General features: G+C 37.9%; 1 pseudogene; it reads right to left on the reverse strand.

The window, feature by feature from the left end:
* Window positions 1–2,677: 2,677 nt before the first annotated feature.
* LOC137999474 (uncharacterized) lies at window positions 2,678–3,467 on the reverse strand (annotated as a pseudogene).
* Window positions 3,468–17,604: the final 14,137 nt, after the last annotated feature.

Here is a 17,604-nt window from a genome sequence, read left to right on the forward strand (position 1 = left end):
AGAGGCAAATTAATGCTCCGGTTTATTGGTTAATTTAAGCAAAGACAGATTAATGCCCCAGTGTGTCATTTAATTTAAACACATGCAAGTTAATGCCCCAGTGTATTGCTAAATTTAAACACAGGCAAATTAATACCCCACTGTATCCTTTAATTTACACACAGGCAAATCATTGCCCCAGGAGGGGCGCATTGGGGTCTATTAGAAACCGAGAAACCGCACAAAAATTCGCCCAAAACCGAAAAACCCAACTGAATTTCGATCAAAACCGAACACAAAGCCATCAAAACCGGAAGTTTACGGACCCGGATTTCCAAAACCTTAAGTTAATCGATTTGATACATTAGTGGTACCTGGAGGTTATGGGATAAACCAGGTTAATTTCATCACTTTATGCAGGATGTGGATGTTACTTGTGAATCAGGCATACCTTCTAGTCTCGCGTCTAGTCTTCTAGACGTGAATTCAGAGATTCGATTGAAATATTGCAGCAATCAGTCGACCTGCGACCTGTAATGACTGTAAACCGGTCTAACAAAAAATTGCACAGTTTGGTACCTTTTTGGTGGTCATCGGGAACTTAGCGTGACTTTTACTGTGGTAAGAGAAAAGTCCTTGAATTGACGTCTGCGTCTGGTGTCCATTTGAGAACTCCCGCGGCAAGCGCTGTCGATTGAGGAAACCGGAAACCAGAAACCGAACAGGCAAAATCGAAAACCGCGTTGGAAACCAGATCCGAAAATCTGCTTGTATTTTGGCCGAAAACCAAATGCTCAAAAAGGGAAAATCCGAAACCGTAAGAGACACAAAAACCAAAAACCCGACCATTTTTGGTGCAAAAACCGAAAAACCGGCCTAAAAAGTGACCAAAACCGAATAACCGAAAATCCCAACGCCCCCCTCCCCCAGTGTATCAATTAATTTTCACACAGGCAAACTGATGCCCCAGTGTGTTTCAATTTGATCTAAAGTAAAACACTGGGAAATTTCATTTCATTGATTTCCCACCATGTCACGCGCAGGCCGGCACATACAATATTAATCACCGTGACTTATCATTTTCCAGCTATCATGATATCCTGATATCATGAAATTGAACCTAACAGCAATTATTTTACCCCAACTGAATTCTAACTTTCCTCGATAAAAGACAAGTTCCCTTTCCACTTCAAAATTTCGATTCTCCGCGATTTTGGCGTTTGAGCATGAGCCTGTAACACCGGGAAGGCTTACAGCACTGAATTCCCCGACGTCAACATTGTTTACCGCTTCCATAACTCGCTTGAAAACATCTAAATACAAAAATCCATGACATTCAGACAACCACTGCTTAATTAATCCCCCCACAGAGGCCAAACAAAGTTATTCCATAAGGTTCGTCCACGTTTTTAGTTCTTTCTGAAAACCAGAATTTCGGAACGTGATCATCATTTTCCCGCCACAAATTACCGACTTGAACGCGACAAATCTCACTTCGAAAGAGCTGAAAGAACTTTCTTTTGACAAATTCGCTAACCTGTCGACCAACCAGTTGACTTGAAAGGCTGTACCATTTTTCCCCGGGTCCGAGGGTTGATACATAAATCCTAGAGAACGAAAAATGGTTCCGTGTCCCAGCACTAACCGCCACTGCCAATGCGCACCAGCAAACTGAAATGGATTTGCCTTTCCGCAAAACTCATCTCGCCCCTAAACATGGTCATTCAATAGAATATTAATTTCTTTTTTCTGCTTATCATATTCATTTACTACAGTCACTGACTTTCATAAAGTTTTATCTGTTACCGTAATGCCAGGGCTATTTCCGTTTACTTTACAAAATAACGTTCTCCTATTTTCACATTTACACGTCATCACCAACAAATACACTAACATAGCGGAGCCTTTTGAATATTCAAGGAGGATCAACTGCAGAATACCCTGCCACCCCAATAAAGTTCTGCGTACCTTGCTACGCGGTACACAGAAACTAATAAATTCAAGTCGAAGTATGTAGTTTATTTCAAACAGTATTTCTCGTTCTAAAGGCATGACTCGCGAATCAAGCAGTGTTCGATTGTGAATTTTATAGTTCAGTTATCTACAATTTTCACAAGATCGTAGGAAGAAAATAGCACTCGTTTACTAAGTAAGCTAGCCTGTTCCAGGCTCCCAGATAGTAGGAAAAGAGAAAAAAGTGCGAGCGAAAAATGAGTGGGGGCTTGGGCTTGGGCGTGGGTCGAGCCCCGCTCGCTTTTCGTATGCAGTCGTTTTCGTTTTCCCGACTATCTGGGAGCCTAGAACAGGCTATAAGTAAGCCTAAGCGCTCGTTTCAGTCATTAGGACTTAACGCTCTTTTAACTTTTTAGCTTTCATTTTACGGTGCGGTTAACTATACTTTTCACTTTTCATACAATATTTATACATATGTATGGCAATGGCAATATTTATACAATGCTAAGTGGTTCTTCCAACAACTACAGTCGTGTTTGTTATTCTCGCGCCCGAGAAACTTTTAGTGGAAGTAAAAGCGAATTGAGTGGTTGACCGATAGTTTTCATTTGTCGCTCCCGTATTTGAAGATACAAACCTAATACTGAAATAGAAGATCTCTGGACCTAGGGTACGGAGGGTAGTGTTTTTTTTGTGTTTGTAGGCAAGCCGTAAAACAGGAACTAGAGTCAATTTCCAAGAGTAATTAACGGATTGCAGAAACTGTTCCAGTGTTACTTACTTGACACAGAATTTCCTTCTGGCTCTCCAGATGGTGAACAAATTCAGTTGCATTTTCCAGTGTAGATTTCGAAATTTCAGTTGGTGGGGCAGAAGCTGGAACTCCGGTGAGAAGTTCAGTCATGGTGTGATTAAAAACATGCATTGCTGCCGCGACTCTTAGAACCAGCTCCGGCATTTTGGACTTTGGGGGGACTTTGCCGTCTCGGATGCCTTCGTTAACCTCTGCGACAAACTGATTGATGTTGTCCCTAAGGAGCTGATGTGCGTTGGGCTCGAAGGTGACGTGAAGTTGACCATTGTCGTAGATGTTCTTGAAACTTTCATTGAAGTCTTCTATTACCTCAGTTGACAGGTGGTTAGCAGCCGTCTCCATTTCTGTGAGTGTCAGCCTGAACGCTAGTGGAATGGCAAACAGACCATGTCCATGGTCCGTTTTAGCGATCAGTCTCGCCACGTTGAGCAAAGGGATGACTCTGCTCTCCTCAGTCGAATACTGGTATGAACTTTGTTCACCGGAGAACAACTTGCATAACAGCTGAACGTGCCCAGTGGCGTTATCCTCGTCCGACTTCATTAACTTGTTAAGAATGTCAAAGACTTCAGGGGAGAGAATGAATCCTTGATGTTGATTTGCCAGCAGTTTCACCAATAGAGGACGTTGTTTTGCTGATAATTGGAGAAGTTAACTCTAAGTGTTCTAACGGGTTTTGGGTGGCATGCTGAATTGCGGACGATTTTCCTGAAAAGATTAACAAAAAACGGTATCAAAAATTGAACCAAATATGAAATTTTTTTAGGAAGGGTTGACCAATGTATCAAGTAGAGTGAAAGAATTTTCAAGTGAAGTCACGATACGTTTACCTGTTCCCGGGTATCTTACAAAGATGGTGAAGATGTTAAGCGACTGATTGTGCGTCAATGTTTGAACTCACGATTATTTGGATTATAGAACGATTATAGAACGATTATGGATTATAGAGCGAGGTATTTTCATGAGAAGCGCGATAGTAGAATACCTTGGGTGTTTGAAAAAGTGCTTGCGATCATATGATTCACTAAAATAGGATATTCGGCGCGACAAATTAAAGAAAGGGTACAAGTAATGTATTTTGTTTTGTTGTTGTTGTTGTCGTTGTAACAAACGAGGCATCGATGCGCTCGATTAAGCAACGGAGTTGTAATTCATTTTGACGACTACGAGACTGCGGGACTGCGGAAGCAGCATTGCAACACGACTGATTATCATTTCAACCGTGACTAACGACTACGGGGCTGTACGACTGCGGGCGCAGCAATACAACACGACGGCGGCACTGCGGGAGCAGCTTTCAAGTTAGATATTTTGTGGGCCGGGTATTCTGCAATCTAGCCAACAAAATAGCACTCGTTTACTGATTAAGCCTAAGCGTTCGTTTCAGTGATTAGCACTTTTTTAACATTTTAGCTTTCAAATCACGGCTTGGTTAACTACACGTTCACGAGATTATCTCACTGCGTACCGCGTAGCCACCTTCTAAGATAGCCTTCCATCTTGAATTGATTATCTTCCGTGTACAGCGTAGCCAGTTTCTAAAATAGACTTCCATTTTGAATTGATTATCTCAATGCTTACCGCGTACCACGCAGCCAGCTTCTAAGATAGCCATTTTCAATTCGCAGTTGATTGTTACTTGAATAAATTACATACTTCCACTTGAATTTATTAGTTTCTGCCTACCGCGTAGCTGGCTTGGCAGAACTTTGTTCGAGTGGCAGGGTAATATTCTGCAGTTACTCCAAAGAAGGGTTCGTCGCGTTAGCCCTTCGTCAGAGCTCTGACGAAGGGCTAACGCTCGAAACGTCAGCTTTTAGAATCTCTGTACGGTGGTCAATTTACATTATCAACTCCGTTGATAAACCAAATTCTTGTATACTACTTCCCCACCGACGCAGCACCACAGTTTCTTTACAAACTACCCCTTCATTCATTCGTATTTAAAGGTTTGTCTAAAACCAACGGAGATATTCAATAACGTTAATTTTTGCCAAAATGTTGACATTTCCGATTAAAATGTGCCAAGAAAACCGGGAATTTTGGCACAAAGTAGGTTATTTAAGGTTTAAAATAAACCCGGATTGCCAAGCTTGGATTTGCAAAAAAAAAGGCTCATTGTACGGTTTTTTTGCCAACCTTCCACTCAGTTAAGTGTGGCAAAAATACCAAGAAAGCATGCCAGAATTGCCGGTCCTGTGGAAGTGTACTGAAAGATGGACCATTTTCCTTAAAAATGATCTTTTTTTGCTAAAAGTACTTGGCAAGAAATTCAGAGGTTTCTTTCATTTATTGCCAGAAACATAAATTTATGTCAAGAATGAGAAGAAAGGTTCCAAATATTTCCAAATTAAAGAAGGTGGATTGATTTTTTTGTTTAAGAAAGGCAAATGAGTGTTGCAAGTGTTTCTCAACATTCAAATCTGTTTGACGACATCATCATAACCTCTAAGTTTAAAATCAGTCCAATGCAATGCAAAATGACGACGGGAATTTCCAACGTCAAAGCTGTAGGGTTGATACAAAATGACCACAGAAATTTCCAACGTCTAAACTATGGGGTGATGCAAAATGACCACGGAAATTTCGAAAGTCAAATTTCCGAGAGGCACAACCATGGAAATCTCCAACTTAAATCAAAACGACCATGAAAATTGCCAACATCAAAATTTAAGGTTAATTCAAAAATTTACTTGCTATGCCATCTTCCGTCTCTGATTCCAATCTCCAAGGGAAACACATTTAACCGATATCATTACGTTCACTCGGCAAAGAATTAACGCCATGAATTGGTTCCACGGTTAATTTTATAAGGGTAGTCTCTCTCGTGGTCTTCAAATGGTGTCTTAAAACGTTTACTGGTATTTGGACTGAGATCACTCACCGTTTTCGTTGACTCAGTGTGGCTTCAACCGTAGGTCATTCGTCGCTGGGCTACTTGTAGACATGGCCGAATCTGCTCAGTTCTCCTCGCTAATTTTATCATCGAAATGAGTATCGAAAAGATCATTAGTAGCAAGGCTGTTACAGGACGATAAACGCAGTCTTTTTCCGTATTGTGCATTTGAAACTACTTTAACGTCCTGTTGTCCCATTTCGTTTATGTTCCAATGTCGTGATGTGAAACTGGGCGGCAAGTTTCTACGTGTGTCATGTGTCATGCGGTTTTTGAATGCGACAGTGCGGTTGATGTTGAAAGCCAATCACGACTCCAACGGCTCGCAAATGTTTTTCTATTCCCTTGTAGAGTTTTATTCGTGGTATGATGTACGTGTTAATGCATTAAAATTGAAGAAATTAAAAAGACTGATAAATTTTGGAAAACAATAACTTTACTGGATGGAATGTATGATTAGGCTTCAGTAAACAGCAATCTTCAATCACACATGAGCCTTTTACAATCTGATGGTAAACAAAACACTTTATGGAACTTATTTTAACACCACTATTTATAAAAGTGTTATTTGTTTTGATAGTAATTACGAAATTTATTTAAGTAATGGTAAGTTTCCACATCTTCTTGGTTTTAAAAAGAACGTATTTGACAAACAAAATAATGTATCAGAAAGTTTGCCAAACATTACAAGAGATGCTGATACAATTTATATTCACTGTGATATTGCTTTTAATAAACTAACCTTTAATCAACGACAAAATGATGTAATTTATGCATTTTCAAAAAGTAATTAATCTATACTTACCCATTTCAAATTTAAACAAAATGATTAAGTTGGTTAAATGTAATAAGAAAAAAGTTTTAATTAATGTAAGGGCAACAGGTAAACAAAATAATAAAGTTGATATGGTTGATTTTATTATAAGTAGTTTTTTCTAATGATTCTGGATTTCTAAACATTTTTCTCTTTTTATTATATCGTTTAAAAAATTACCTCTTAGCTTTTTCAAAAGAGGTTGAAACTTTTTAAGTTTCCACTTTTTTTTAATTATTTCTTTTTTAATTTTTTCTTTCTTTCTTCCCTTCTTTCGTTTTTTTTTCCAAAAAAAAAAAAGAAACTTTTAAGAAAAAAAAAAAAGAAAAAAAAAAGACACTTAATTTTAATATTCTTGATACACCAATGACAGAACAATCTGGTTATAGGTTTTCAATTAACTAGAGAAACGATTGGTATGATTGGTATAATGAGTATTTTCGAGTTAACTATACTTTTAAAGCAAAAGCAACCGGGGCTGGTCTTGCTGATGATTCTCCTGCCACTCCAATTAATGGTTCCTTTTCACTAATTAATAAAATTGCTCTAAAATCAAATGCAAGAGAACTTTATGTTGTTGATAATGTAGACAAACTTATTTTTATAAAAAAGAATATGCTGAATCAGTTACAAAAAATGAATTTCGGTATCTTGATAAACAAATAGTAAAGTTTTAAATGATAATTCAGGAATAAAACAAAGAGCAGCATTAAAAGTTGGTACTTGTAATGGTGATCCAAGATTAACAAAGACATTTGACACAATAATGCCATTAAATCGTTACTCTGCTTTTGAAACTTAAGAATATCAATTAAATCCACCAATGAATCTTGACCTTTTTATTGAATTTCAAGATGATAATGAATCATCAATGAATTTATCAAGCAGCTGCACAAGATGATAAAAGAGTTGTAAAATCTGTAAAAGATGTAAATGCTCTGTTTATATTGCAAGTGTACTTAGCTATCAAGCTAGTTCACAGGCACTTCACTTTTAATAATCTGAAAGAAACAATTCAAACTTAACAGAAACATTATTAAGAACCCCAACTGGTGGGATGGAAGGAGGCAATCAGTGGGCTAGTTACAGAGCGCGGTATAGTTGACCCCAGGACAACCAGGAAAAAAAACCAAACTAAAGGTTAGAACGGGTTTGAACCCAGGACAGCCTCTGGCAAATCCAAAGACCCTAACCACTGGACCAAGCTGAATCCTAAAACTGAATCATGGATGCCATTGTTCAAATTTACATCAAAAGAACAATCATGTGTTAATAGTAATTTTTTGAAACTAAAAAGGATAGATTTCTTCACGAAAAAGTTTTATCTTCGTCTACAAGAAATGTTGCAAGAGGTGACTTGTAAGTATCACCAGATGAAAACACCCAAAGAACGTTTTTATATTTTTACCAAATACCGATGTAAATAATAATGATCCACAAAACCCTTATATTTTAAACACTTTTTCTAATTTAAGATTAACATCTCTCAGATTACAATATGGAAATGAATATTATCCTGCAAATGATTATGAATCAGATAATAAAGTAAGAATATTTAATGATTTATTTATGCTGGGTCACAAGTATTATTTACTTTTATTTAAGTGAAAATAAACTAGATTTAACAAATGAACCAAAAAAATTATATTTTCTTTATAGACTAAGTCAAGCCGCCCGTCACAATTATTCTATTTATGCTGGTTTAAATAATGAAATGGGAATTAATACTGTTAGTGGTGAATTGATTGTTGTATAAATTGCTTTTTTTTCTTTGCAAAGCAATTTTAAGTATAAGATTTTTGCAAGAGATAAAATATGAAAGAACATTATTTTTCAGTCAGTGTTAATTTAACCACATATCAATTGCAAAAAGCAATATTTTTTTAATACCAATAAAAAGTTAATTTTGCAAGTAAGAAACAACATTTTAAAACGAAAGGATATAATTCTTTTAGATAAATTCAATTTAAAAACTTAAAGGAAGCAAGAAAAACTGGTAAAGCATTTACATTTGCTTTAGATTTATTTGATATTGAAGTAATACGAATGAATTTAGATGAAAATTGGAAAAACGTAGAAGCTGGGAGTAGTTCATTATACCTTTCACGAAATTTCTTTTTTCTCGCTTTCACATTAATTATGTATAGTCTCCCTTCGTCTTTCTTTTCTATCATTCTTCCTGTTCTCTTCACATAAGTTCCATAGTTCAGTGTTGTTAATTATTCGTATTTTATAATATGGCGACGATCAACATCGATTATCCGACGTTCACTTTCCGAAGTGCGGACTTGTAATGCCGCAACGTAATTCGTTGAAATATTCTTCGACTTTTCTTCGTTCCGACTAGATTGATATTCATTGCAGTTAGCATGTGTTACCGAGCCATTGCTCAAAGGAAGACTAAAGGCGTCACTTTGCTGTGTGTGTTGAAAATGAACGCAAGAGACATTTTCTCGTCGATCCGCCAAGTTCACAGGTCCACTCGTATTAGCAAAGGAGCACGCCGCGAGATTTCCGTGGACAGTGACAACAGCTGTGTTCACCAAAAGCAAAATACTGCTCTTTTAGTTTGTTTTTATTTCTTTATTCATTGGTTATATTGAATACCTATAAGGTGTACTTGTAACATATTTAAAAGCTAAAGGCGCTTAAATGTAAAAGACGGGGTTAAAACCACACGATAGCTGTGTTTACAAAGTTGAGAGATATCCAGATGTTTTTGGTATCAGCTTGCTGTAGTTGTACAGTGAAGCAAATACGGAACAAAGCTTGTGTAGACCTTTGGTTTTCAACTAAACCACTACGAATTCGTAATCTTTTCCTTTGAATTCATCAAAGTTTGTCTCCGCCATGAGTAATCAACCCACGTGGAAACGTAACATGAAATCGAGGCTAGCGATCAAACTCCCTATCCCTTATGAGTGGTGGTCAAATGCCCCTCTCCCGAGAAGACTAAGATGATCAAATTCCCTCCTCCCGGGCAGGCAAAGGTGTCAAATGCCCGGGGTATTCCCGGGGGGGGGGGGGGGGGAATTGTTGAAGCCTCAATTTGACTGGTACATTAAGTCCGAACAAAATGCAGCCAAACGAGCGAGGTGAGTCATAGCGGATTTTGGGAACTTTTCGTTGTAACTCCTAATTTTGCTGTGGTGTGTACTTAACTTATTCCGTTGATTTTGTTTTGGTTTACGATACAGAGGAGTGTAACATTTGAAAGGTTCAGCGCAAATGTTGTGTGCGAGGGCGGCAATCTTCTCAAGTGCTTATTGAATTTACATATTTCAAAATGGCGGTTATTGAAAACTGGCTTATTTCAGGAATGTCTTGTTGTACAAGTTCAAAAGATCCCGATGAAATTAGATAGCAGAAAGTTGAGGCCATCCTTGGATATGTCTCGGGAGATTTCCTAGTCGGATTCATTGCGTTTCAAGGGCATTTTTTGGTATATTTTTCTAAAGTGCAAACGAATCAATTTCACAGCAACGGTAGGTGCACTTATAAAGAAAATCGTATTTTATTATTTAAGGAAAGATAATGAGTTGGTTTTACTGCCGTTAAATTGCAGAAGCATCACACAAATAGGATTAGAGGGAAAAAAATAAAAAAACTTAGAAGAAGCTGACTTGGCAAAGCCACTAATTCTGACAATTTTTAAGAATATTTGCAAGAAAATACTGTAAACCATTTTCAATTGATTTCTCCAAAATAATCGAGCGTTTTAATAAATGAACATTCTTGTTACATGTATGGTCGTGTATGGGACCAAGGCCCACTAATATACAATGTATGGGCGAAAGAGAATTTTGAGCTGTGTCCGCGATTTCTTCGATCCTTACAGACATTTACTCTTGACTTAAAGTCGCAAAGAAGACCAAAGGGACGGGCTTTTCATATCTTTCTAACAATTGGATAACCCCCAAAGCTCTACAGCTTGATCTGGTTATTTCTCAACGACATGCAATTGACCATCGAGCATGAGGGCAGCACGTCTGCACCCTTCCACATCAAGAAAGGTATGAAACAAGGCCGTATCCCCGCACTGACCCTCTTCGGGATCTGCATCTTTTATTATTATTATTATTTTGTTATTTTTTTCACCTTCTTTTCCCTGTTTATAAAGCATGCTTTTGGGACCGCAACCGCAGAGGCACACTTACGCAGAAGATCAGATGGGCATTTGTTCAACCATGTAGGACTGTAAACAAAGACCAAGGTGTGCGAAGCTCTTGTCCGATATAGGCTCTTCGCTGATGATGCTGCAGTCACTTCACACGCTATACAAGAACTCCAGTATCTTATGGACAGATTCCATTACCCTTGAAAAGACTTCCGACTACACATTAGTGTGAAGAAGATTCGGGCAGCACGTGCTCACTCCACCTGTCATCACTATCAACAAACTTGAACTTGACGTTGTACACCAAGTCACGTATCATAGGTACACCATCAGTGCCAACCTTTCCCCTGATGTCGAGATGAACAAACGCACCAGGACGGCTGCAACACTTTAAGACGAAATACCACCCACGCCTAATAGAATCCAAAGATGATAGTCGCAACGAAGATGACAGTGTAGAACTCCTGTATATTGTCAGCACACTCCTGTACAGCAGCGAGACGCTGGTAAAGAATGTCACATGCTTGAAATGTCCATGTTTGTAAAAGTCACTTGGCATCACAAGAGGTGGCAGGTTATTAGGAACCCGCATCAGACAAATTTCTGGTGCGACAACTCTTTTCCAAACAGTCCTAAGTACACTTAACAAGTCTGTGATGAAACTGTCGCCCTGTAGATCTTTTCTATTGAGACCTCCCCAGGATTATTTGAGTATAACTTAAGAGCACAGGATGACGTTTCTGTTATTAGTAACTGCATTTAAATTTGATAATAGTGAACTACAACATTTTTAAGGGTACACTTGTTATATCTTTGATAACGACCTCTCAACCGCTCACCGGTGGCTCAGTTGGCTGAGCATCGGGCTGCCATGCGGGAGGTCGTGAGTGCGACTCCAGCCGGACCAACAATCAGGGTCTTAAAATAACTGAGGAGAAAGTACTGCTTTTGTAATTACATCCGCAAATGAATGGACTTTCAAGTCTTCTCGGATACGGACTTTAAACCGTAGGCCCCGTCTCAGAATTATCTGCCATGTTTATAAGTAATCTGTGGTACGTTAAAGAACCCACACACTATTTGAGAAGAGTAGGGGATGAAGTTCCCGGTGTTGTGGCTGTCCTCTTTGAGTATGTTCTTTCCAGCAGGAGTGGCCGGCTTGGCCTAATGTCTCTAAAAGGCTTGTGGTGTATGAGGCCACCAAGTCAAAAACAGCCCCAAGTCAGTAGGACTTTGCCGAGTGCTGGGACATGTAGATGTATGTAGATGTAGATGAGTCCATAGGAAAGAAGATAAAACTGAAAAAAAGAATTATAGACTCATAAAAGTTCTTCGCACCATCAATAAAATATGTAAACAGAAACTAAGTAATCAAGTGGGAAAGAATATCGACCTTCAAGCTCTCCACAAATAAACCTGCTGAAAGAAAAAAGCATAGCTGTGAGGCGGTATTACTGAAGTTAGTTGAAGATTGGAAAACCGCGCTGGACACTAACCAGGTAGCGGGAATTCTTGCAGCTGATCATCAGCAAGGCATTTAACTCACTCCTTCCTGCGCTTATGGACCCAAAACTAAGGCTTACGAATATTGTGAAGATTCATCATCCCTACTTAGGTCTTACTTTGAAGGCAACAAGGAAGAGTGAAACTTGGTTCCAACATGAGTAAATGGTACGACATCAGAAAGGGATGTCCTCAAGGGTCTTGCTTTGAGCCCATTCTTTGAAACATTTTTCAGAACAACCTAATCTTCTCCATTGACATATCCAGTCTTCATATTAGTAGCTATAGCTAGTTGCTCTATTGCAGATGTGTCTTTAATATTGTTAGGGTTAATTGACAGTTAACGGTGTCTGTCGCATCGCAGTTTTCCTCTGATCCGTTGAAATTCTCTGCAAGTTATAAACAAAGTTGTTGATCTGGCTGCTTACCATATGTCCACCGTACGTTTAGGTCTTGGGTCGAAATCAGTTACAGGTATTTTCCTTTTCTTTAACTTTGAAGGACATTGTGCAGCTGAAACCCTTTTTGGATTATTCTTTCTATTTCTCCCTTTGATGGGCACACATGCTCTTTAATTAACTTGGTAATACTCGTACGCCTTAATATCTATCATATCATGGACAAACCCTGGGTCTAAGTAAAACTTCTAGTCGAGGATGGTTTGTCAGTCATGCGCCCAATTCCGCTGGTATCGCATTCGATTTTGACATAATATTTGTAGTTTTTCTCCTCTGGCAAAGCGGGCAAAGATTCAAGACCGTAATGATAAACATGACTATCGTTAAAATAAACGAAAGTAAGTCCTGTGAGGGGATTGCTTTCCAGCCAGTCTCCGAATTTACTGGAACATCAGAGACACTCTTAGTGTTGTTTTCAAAGGGCATAATATTTCTTTTTCTCAAACTCTTAGCTTCCAGCCACTTGCCCTCATGGCTATTTGTTTCCTTAAGTCATGCCAGGGGTCTAAAGTTTGATGACGTCAAAGTCGCGCTCAACTATTTTGCGGGTCCATTTCTCGTGCGCCTGTTTTTGTTCGCGTCATGCAGCTCTCCAAACCATGCGACACCGTAATGTGACACAAATACATAATACATCAACTTTATTTATCTTGAAATTCAGTGTAGGCTTAAAAACTTAGCATATTATCGCAAACGTGACTATCGAGCCAAAAGACATAAGAGCCAACCATTTCCTTACAAACTTTAGTATATTTGAATGGGCCAATCTTAGCATGCATGCATTTCCACAGATATTAATTCCTTGACACTAACTTTAATAAAGTTTTTCCAAATTAAAAAAAAAAAAGAGAGAGAAGTCGGACCAAAATTTAAAACCCTCAGTTGTTATATACTTGATAAACACATATTCATCAGTTAACTGAGTGAAATCTCACAACTTTCAAGTCATTAAGTGGAAAAACCTCAACTGTCTCCGAGCGAGATCTACAACGCAATAATAAAAACAGAGCTCTTTTGAACTCTAGTATTTTTAATGCATATAACAATGGATTTATAAGAGAATTTGCGAAAAATAAGCAAACTAACGAATATAAAAAATGCAGCCATGTTCCATAAGAAATTATTTCAAGCATTTCGCCTGAAGTAACATAAAAAAGAAACTGAAAAACTGTTAATGGCATCACTAGTATTAACGATACAATTGTTACAATGAACAATGTCTTGGTCAGTTTTCTTTCTGTTCTGATTGTACCATGATGCTGAGGATGAGTTCCACAATAAACTTTAGTAGCGATGGACGTGTAAGAAACAACGATGATTAAAAGGCAACAAAATAGCAATGAGAGGTATGATGCTACCACGTAAGAGAGAGTAGTGATTTCCGAGCGGCCCAGGAAACGTGGTGAAAAAACGATAGCTGTAAACAGGGCAGCTGTAAACCAAACACCCGCAACAGCTGCTCCAAATATTTTCTTTTTGAAGAGGCGATGCTTGAATGGACGAAAAGTTGCGTGCATCCGCTCCAAAGAAATAGCAGCAAGGTTTGTTACAGAGGCTGCTGGAAATAAGTACTTGAAACTATAAGCAACTATTGAGCTCTTGCACACATTAATCGCCCAAAGGTTACAAATGTAACCCAATGTCAAATTCTCAATGATCAACGTGTACGTGACAAACATGTCTGCAACCGCCAGGCTAATCACCAGGTACATGCTACGCTTGCGAAGGCCTCGCTCTTTCTGGTAAATAATGATTGTAAGGGCGTTTATGGTCACTATAGCAACAGCTTCGATGATAAATACTGTCAGCCAGGCAATGCACGCGGATGAAGAGAAGGGCTCCAAAGTTGGAGTAACTGTCCCGTTTTGGTCATTGGCCATCTACGTGAAGAAAGAAAACGACAATTAGAACATTAGGATAGTTTGTGCTTGGCTAAGAGAAATGCAGTTTTTAGGTAACGCAATACAAAAGAGAGGAAATTGGTAATTCAGTAAAAAAACACTGAAGGTAACAAACCAAGCATCATGATTGGCTATTGATCAAAAAAAGTCAATCAAATGTAAGTCCTCTGCACAATTATTATAAGTTTCCTTTTAGTTTTCTCCCTGTTTATTATCAATAAGAAGCCACAAATTTATTTTCGTACAATTTGAAAAAAATAAACACTGGTAAATATAAGACCTCTGGGCTCGTGCAGTTTAGTTGGTTTTTAAAAACGTTTTAAGTTTTTTTTGACCCAAATTGCACGAAAATATCGTGATTATTCGTATACACACAATCTACCTTTAAAGTGATGAACGAATGCACTTCGTATTAGAAACATCCGTGCTAAAAGTGTATTTCATCATGATCGTTTCATAAAGAAGCTGAAAATGAACTGAGTAACACAGAGAGAACCAATAAAGGCGGCCTCTAAGTGGCGCACGGACATCGAGCACAAACGCCCGAGTGATGAGTTTGAATATTGATCCACAAGTGGACGCTATCTTTGAGAAGACAATGTTGGAGAAACAGCCTATGTTTCAACACTATGCACACATTTCTGGGTTGTTTCCCGAGTTCGTCTGTTAAATGTCTTGTAAAAGCACACACACACAAAATCATTGAATTTTGTTTACTTTTTTCTTAAAGGTTCTTTATAATCTACCCAAAATACTTCCATGCTGTTATACGTCCCTTTAACTGAGAGATCGAAAATAATTTATACCTGTTACATGTTTGTTGCAGAGCGGAAATCGAAATGTTTTGACTATGTATAGGTTTCGAAACTTGGCTCTTTTCTTCAAACGATATGTGCCAATAATTTGATAAATATACATTACACTTTTTATTTGTCGACTCCTTTAAATGTTCAAGTCCAAGTTCAAGATCAAAAAATTCCCCTTAATATGTTGCCGGTAAAATCCGTTCTCAGGTTGAATCCGTTTTAACCTAAGATAAATTGGTGATCCTCATTTTACCTAGGTTGATTACGCACTCAGATAGATTGAAGAAACTTGTTTGAAGCCTAAATTAAGCCTGCAGAAAAATTAGGCTCAGTTTAGAATTAGTTTTGGTTTTTGTACATAGATATCAATTGACTTATTATACAAAAGTAATCAATGAAAAGAACTGTGTTGGGTTGTGCATGTTCGTCGTCGTAGTGTAGAGGTGAGGACACAGGACTATAGATCTGGATGGTCCGAGCTCGATTAAGTGCACAGTACAGTTCCATGTTCCCAAACTTTGTTGTAATGTTGAGACTAAATGGATGTTGAGACAAAATGAATGCAAAAACAGATAAGGTGATATGAAACATTAAGAAGATGTGTTTAGTTGCGTAAGACAGAGCTTCAGGGATGGTATAGGTGTTTTTAATCCTAACTAGATAGAGTGAATATTCAACCTAGGAAAAATGAGGATCATGAATTTAACCTATGAGGTAAAAACGGATTCAACCTGAGAACGGATTTGACCGACAACATATATACAATGTTGAAACAATAAGAGACTAAAATCTTTGCTTCAAAATCCGACCAACGACAATAAGGTCTTAGAATACAACAATAAAGCGCAAATTAAGATGCGCAAGGCGAATGAGGAAATTTTAACGTTTCTTAAAGGTTGAAATTTGAAATGACGATAAAAAAGGCCTTAGAGGACGACAGTAAAAGAGAAGAAAAGCAAAGGCGATGACAAGGATTGGGGACGCTATACAAACTATTACAGCTTCGCACGAATAGTCATCCTGTTTTTCTTAGTTTTATTCTCATTTCAAGTTAGTTTAAGTTTTATTTACCGTTTGTTCAAAAACAAGAAGGTAAATGAAGTAATATACCAGGCTTTTGTTCCCGTTTTTGACAAAAACCAGCCAATATGATAACAGGAAACCGGTTGCTGCAAAACTTATTAATTTCAACGGTTGAAAAGACTTTCAAAGCAGGGCAAATAAAGTGCAATGCTTTTAAGACGCTAAATTACTAACCGTGGACACACCTCTTTCAGTTTTCGTCTTGGGCAATTTGTCATCAACCTTGTCTTACACTCCAAAGTGCAAGCTACGACATCTTTTATTTTTTCCAGTAAATTCAGTGACGTAATTGTGATTCGCCCTCACGTGAACTATTTAAGTGGAAAAAAGTAGTAGTGTAAGTTAAGTTACGGACCTCGACTTCTGTGAATAAAAGCCGACATATATTTTCTTCCAAGAAAACGTATTCGAGTTTACTAGCTGTTTCTTAAACTTTCGTAATTGTCTGACTTCAGTCTGACTTCCTCTCCAGCTGCATAAAAAACGGTTTTGTGTTTAACCCATTGTTAAGAGCACTTGTCTCAATTAAGAGTTTCAACACATAATTTGCCTTGTAATTGTCCTTGTCGCTTCTTATGTCGTCAGTAATATATAATATTAGAAAACAGTCCTAAGAAAATACGCGCGCTGATTGGTTAAAAATCGTGTTTCTATAACTCGCGAACCATTTAAGTGGAAAAAAGTAGTAGTGTAAGTTAAGTTACGGACCTCGACTTCTGTGAATAAAAGCCGATATATATTTTCTTCCAAGAAAACGAATTCGAGTTTACTAGCTGTTTCTTCAACTTGCGTAATTGCGCCGAATGAAAATTTGCTGTAGAAGATGGAAGTTTAAAGTAAGGTTAATTCACAAACATGGTCACCTGTCCAGCATAGGACAATAACGCCTCCGCGAGGTCACTGGTTAGGTTATTGATCGTCGGCATTTTACAAAAGAAATAACAGTTTTTTGCTTTTAAGTAATATGTAATGAGGTAATGAAAGTATATTCTAGTGTTTATTTAAAAAGACGGGTCTGACATTTAACCTTTAAAATGATCAGTACATTGCCAGGACTGTCCAAAACTAGCTCGCGCAAACAGGAGAAAATTATTTTTCCTGAAAAAGACTTGAGAATTGAAGTCGCTTCGAAAAAATTGCTAAAGTGAATTGTGAAGAAATAAGCAACAAACTAAGATCTAAAGAAAAATAAATAAAATATTGTGTTCTGCTGTTTCACCTTAAGTGACAAAATAGAAGCTGTGTTTAAATTAATATTCGTTGATGACTTCCTCTCCAGC

This window comes from Montipora foliosa, chromosome 4 (genome assembly GCF_036669935.1).
Source record: "Montipora foliosa isolate CH-2021 chromosome 4, ASM3666993v2, whole genome shotgun sequence".
In the NCBI taxonomy this organism is placed as follows: Eukaryota; Metazoa; Cnidaria; class Anthozoa; order Scleractinia; family Acroporidae; genus Montipora; species Montipora foliosa.